The following is a 6,000-nucleotide window of genomic DNA, read 5'->3' on the forward strand; positions in this document are numbered from 1 at the left end:
TGGATTGCCCAAATATACAATTAGAAGGGTGGGGGAATATCTTTGCTAATTTAGGTTCACTATCCCATAATTTCAACCATGTTCTAGTACAGTTTAGTATTTGTAATAGACTATATGTTACCCCTATATGGCTAAACAAATGTGGGCTAAGAGATACATGCAAGTGCCCTAGATGTGATACCTTAGGTGCGGATTATCTCCATATGATCTGGACCTGTTCAGAACTTAGAAAATACTGGAATAGCATCAATAACTTTCTTATTTACAAACTTAAAATATGAATCCCCTTTGAGCCACAAGTGTTCTTGCTGAATGATTTCTCCATAATAAGTAGTCATAAATATCAAAAGACTCTTCTAGGTAGGATATTGCTGTTAGCTAGAATTTTGGTCAGCCGGACCTGGTTTGCTCGGCATACCCCAGAATTAAACACCTGGATAAACTTAGTTAACAAGGTAAAAAATTATGAACAGATTCTTATAGGCAGAGAGATGTAGATGAGAAGGCGATTAAGATATAGGATGGCTAGAAGATCTGATTGATTGTAATATTTTATAATTTTTTTTAATTTTTTTTTCTCTCTCCCCCTGTCTCCTGCCGCTTTCTTTTTCTTGAAGGGGGGTCAGGGGGGAAGGGGAGGGGGGACACATCACAGGGCCGGGGTGGGGGGGAGGGGGGTTGGGTTGGGGAAGAGGGAGAAGGAAAAAAGGTATTAACTATGCTGAGTGTTTACTCAAAATTCTCTCTTTGTGTAATTCTTTTATATATTAATAAAGATATTGGAAAAAAAAAGAAAAAAAAAGATGGTTGTTGGCTGACAGCTTTGAATATGTATGGTCACCTTTATGAAACATGCTCAGGTGGCACAAGACTATGGCACTGAATAGTCATGTACCAGAGGAAGCATGGGGGGGGTTCTCTTTTTCATCACCTAACAGAAAAAATATATATTTTTAAAGGGAATCTGTCACCATGATTTTGGACTTTTAGCTGCAGTAAAACAGCTGTTTTTCATTTTCCTACTGCCCCCATTCCCCTGCTGTCAGCCCTCATAGCTGCACTGAAATATACTGTCAGGACTGCTGTGCTGTTCTAACATAATGGAGTGGACTTGTGTGTGCATGCCCAGCAGTCCTGACAATGTATTTCAGTGCAGCTCGGAGCGCTGACAGCAGGGGAAGGGGGCACAGTAGGAAAATAAAGAATAGTGATCTGGACTCCTTATCTATAGTACTACTAATGTAGTGCGACAAATAATAGTCCAAGATTGTGGAGTCCAAGATTCCCTTTAAAAGCCACACATGGAGCATTGCTTTAAAGAGGACCTGTCACTCTTCTATTCTATGTCTATTTAGTACGTAACTACTTGCATTCCCCATTTTATAACAATTCTGGAAAATTCATGCTTATGACTCCTATATTAGTCTTGCTAGAAGTTAAAAATTAATTACTACTAGCAGTTTGCGATGAAGATCTAAACCCCCAAACACCATGTGACCGATATGGGGCCCTGGGCAAGAGGGGGCCCAGTTGAGATCATCGCCTTTTCTATTGGGGCTGAAAACTTGGTCAGGACTCTATCCTCTAAAGCAGTGATGTCGAACCTTTTAGAGGCCGAGTGCCCAAACTGCAACCCAAAACCCACTTATTTATTGTAAAGTGCCAACACGGCAATTTAACCTGAATACTATAGTTCAATATAGCATATATTCCATGTACTTTATCATTTAGCTATTAAAGCCTGCCTACATTCAGTGCCCTGCCTGTGCTGTTCATAGTGCGCCCTGCGCTGATGAATGGCAGGAATAGTCTAAGGCATATTGGTACACCATAGACTTTTTTCACAGTGCGGGTGCCCACAGAGAGGGCTCTGAGTGCCGCCTCTGGCACCCGTGCCATAGGTTCACCATCACTGCTCTAAAGGAACAACTTTTACCAAATGAGGCAGTGGAAAAAATGGCCCAAGCGTCATTGAAAGGGGTTTAGGCAGAAACCCTTCTGTCCTGTGGAGGGGGGCCTGGTTTGATCCTTATTATGGGGCCCTCACTTCTCTATGTACGCCACTGATCACAGCCACTACTAAACGTACAGAACACAGGTGGAGCAATGAAAACAAGAAGCCACAGCGCTCTCATGGGGTGCTCAGAGTCGGACCACCACCACAATCAAATATCAATGACTCATCCTGAGTATAGGCCATCAGTTTTATAAAAGTGGATAACCTTTATTAGCTCCTGTTTAAAGGCAGTCTGTCAGCAGGAAATTCACTGATAAAATAGGAGCAATGCCTTGTAGGTTTAGATCAGCTGAATGTAATGAAATTTCTCACTTCGATACGATCTGTTGCTTCATTCTGGAGAAACATAACTTTTTATTTATAACTTTTAAGTGCACCGAGGGCGGGCCCAGGCCACTGTTTGCACCCTTACTCTTCCTGCTTCCTCTGCCAGGGCCAGGTTTCTACATGGTTGTCTCACCTGGCCCTAACATAGAATCAATTATTTCTGTAAATAGGATTTTTAGTTCCTGCACACGTTTGAGTTGGGTGCAAGGAGCCTGTGCTGCAAAGCATGAAGGCCATGTGGCCCACTAGTGCAGAAATGTACAGCCTCTGAGGGCTACTGTACAGGCTATATCGGGTGCTATGTAATCAGAAATATTCTCCCCTAGATATATTGCTACTAAAATATCTCCAATGTTTTACAGGACTGTAATACAACCATGTGCATGAATCCCCAAGGTCTATGACAAGTGTATATATGTTTTGGAATGAAGCACATTGATATATTTCAGTAAGTGCACAATGTCATCTAATTAGATGTTTTTAGTGGAGATACAGCCGTTCACACCCCATGCCCTACCTAGCCCTCTAGCATCACCTTTTTACACAGGACATTGTGTGCCTATTTGTTTATCTATACATCTGAATCAGACTTAAGCGGGGTGTTCCATCAGGACAACCCAATTCCATATACTTCTATTAGCAGCTCTTGCACTGGAGGACTTGACCTGCTACTGGAGAAACGCATGGCCATCTGATATGATCAGGATATGGCTACTTTCACACTTGTGGTGTTGTTTTCCGGTATTGAGATCCGGCAGAGGATCTCAATACAGGGAAAAAAACGTTTCTGTTTAGTCCTTATGCATTCTGTATGGAACGGGACCCGTTCAGGATGTCTTCTATTCCGGCAGCATTCCGTTTTGTGACCAGACACAAAACCGCTGCAAGGTGCATCCATATAGCACCATATTACATAGCAGTATCGGTAGAAGCGCTGCTTGTAAGGAGATTTTCCCCATAACATGCCTGCCACAAATTTTCCTTCTGTAAGAAGCAATCATCTTGAATGTCTTGTTGCTGTGTGAGCAAGTAGCATTTGTATGTAGCTGAACAGTGGGCCTCTATAACTCCACTGGTGGGCCCCCATATTTCTACTGGTGGGCCCTAGGCAACCTGATCCAACACTGGTTAAATCCAGCTTCCATTAAAGATTTATCAAACTGGTGTAAAGTAGAATTGGCTCAGTTGTCCATAGCAACCAATCAGATTCCACCTTTCATTTTGCCAAGGAGGTTTGAAAATGAAAGGTGATTGGTTGCTATGGGCAACTTAGCCACTTATACTTTACCAGTTTGATAAAAATAAAATAAAATTCCGGAGCCATAGGAAATGAATGGTTCCGCATACTATCCGCAAAAATAAACTTACGGACACAGAAAGCAAATACGTTTGTGTGCATGAGCCCTAAGGCCGCATCTACATGCAACAAAAACAAATCCACGGCACATCCATCCTGGAATTTATAATCTACCGAAACATTTGCATGTTTTACATGTGAAAGTCCACAATATAGATTGACATGATTTCAAATATGCACCGCATGCCAATTTCTGCATTTTTTCCATGTATGAAAGATAGGTATGGGCAGCACTGAAATTGGTTAAAGGGGTTTTCTGGGATATAAAATTACATGATCGCGCATGTTCCCGCAACGCACCCGCTTTTCCCGCAACGCCCGTGTGAAACCAGCCTAAGGGTAATTATAGGTGCGGTAACTGCTCCTTCTGTAGATATAATTGCCAGAGGAGTAGTCTCAGTTTTGGTGGTGTACAGCATAGTGTGACAGATTTTTATTACCAGCAGAAGCACCTTTGTTCTGTACGTGATCTCATGTGGCTGCGGAAATTTCTATATAGGCAAGACTATCAGGATAAGAGAGCACATGAATTCCATAAAATCAGGTAAAGGCTGCCCTCGGCTTATAAAACATGTAAGAGAAACACACAATGGGGATTGTAAAACCTTAGTATTTGCTGGTATTGAAATAGTGCCCAACCCACCTGTGGGAGAGGACAGGCACAAGTTCTTATTACAGAAGGAGGCTAGATGGATCCTGCGTGCGAATGCCCTAGGTGAACTAGTATTAAATGATCATAATGATCTTAGTGTGTTCTTATGAAGTCTTTGCTAGTTGTATTATGCTTGCTTTTAATTATAGACGTTCTGTCTCTTTAAGGAATTTCACCTGTAATAGGGGGTGGAGGTCATGTGATGTCATGGCAACTCCCCCCTGGGTTAGTTTAAAAGAGAGCATGGTTTCATGCTCCCACATCAGCAGCCTGAAGAAGCGCAGTCTTGCGCGAAACGGCCATCGCCGCTGTGCATGCTTGATGACCGTCCGCCCCTGTATGCCTGACAGGCATCTTACCTGTATCCCGGATGAAATAAAGGAATTTTTGTACCTACTGCTGGGTGAGTGCTGCCTATTATCTTCTCCTATCCTGTGGTATTCCCCTACAGTAATATCAGATACCAAATTCCCATTTGTGAATACTAAATCTAAAATGGCCTCCTTCCGGGTTGGCTCCTCAACTACTTGCTGTAAAGATAATCCCAGTAGGGAATTTAGAATATCTGTACTCCTGGCAGAACTAGCTATTTTGGTTTTCCAGTTTACATCAGGAATATTAAAGTCTCCCATAATGATAACTTCCCCCTTCAATGTCATTTTAGCTATTTCCTCAACTAGTAGATCATCTAATTCTTTGACTTGGCTAGGTTGTCTATATATCACACCTACACGAGTTACCTTATTATCAAGCTGCAACGTAACCCAAATTTGTCTCGCTAACTTGTATTAAATTAGATTTTATGCTGTCTTTCACATACAGGGCCACCCCTCCCCCTTTTGCCTTCTCTACCTTTCCTATATAGAGAGAACCCTGGTATTGTTATATCCCAGTCATTACTCCCATTGAACCATGTCTCAGTAACAGCCACTAAATCTATATTCTCAGATGCCATTATAGACTCAAGTTCATTGATCTTATTCCCTAGACTGCGAGCATTTGTAGACAAGACTCTGAGCTTGTCATTTCTTAACCTATGTGCTACTGGCATCTTCTGGCACTGTTCCGGGGGGCAGTCCGACTGCTGGATTATCACTCTTTTGCCCCCCTTTCCTAGTTTAAATGGACCTCTCTCTGACACGCTGCAAGTTTATAGCATTGCACTCACTCGTGTGTCTCTGGCCTAAGGCCTGTTTCACACTGCTGGCACAGCCTTCTGGCACGCTGTTCCGGGACATCATGCTCAGAATCGGCCAGACAAAAACCAGTGCGAGCATATTTGCCAGAGTGAAGCCGGATCACCGCCGGACTCAATTATAGTTAAAGGGGTATTCCCATCTCAGAGAATGGGGGCATGTTGCTAGGATATGCCCCCATTGTCTGATAGATGCCGATTCTCTGGGACCTGCACCAATCTTGTAAACCTAGCAAGAAAAGTGAAGGAGGCCGCACCGTACATGCACGGCTGCCCTCCATTCATTTCTATAGGGCTAGCGAAAATAGCCGAGCCCCATAGGAGTAAATGGAAGTGGAGGCAGCGCAAGCGTAGTGTGCTCCCAATCATTTCTATGGGGATTCCGAAAATAGCTCTGCCTGGCTATTTTCAGCGGGCCAATAGGAACAATTGGTGGTGGCCAGATTCATTTT

This window comes from Bufo bufo, chromosome 3, assembly GCF_905171765.1.
Source record: "Bufo bufo chromosome 3, aBufBuf1.1, whole genome shotgun sequence".
Lineage (NCBI taxonomy): Eukaryota > Metazoa > Chordata > Amphibia > Anura > Bufonidae > Bufo > Bufo bufo.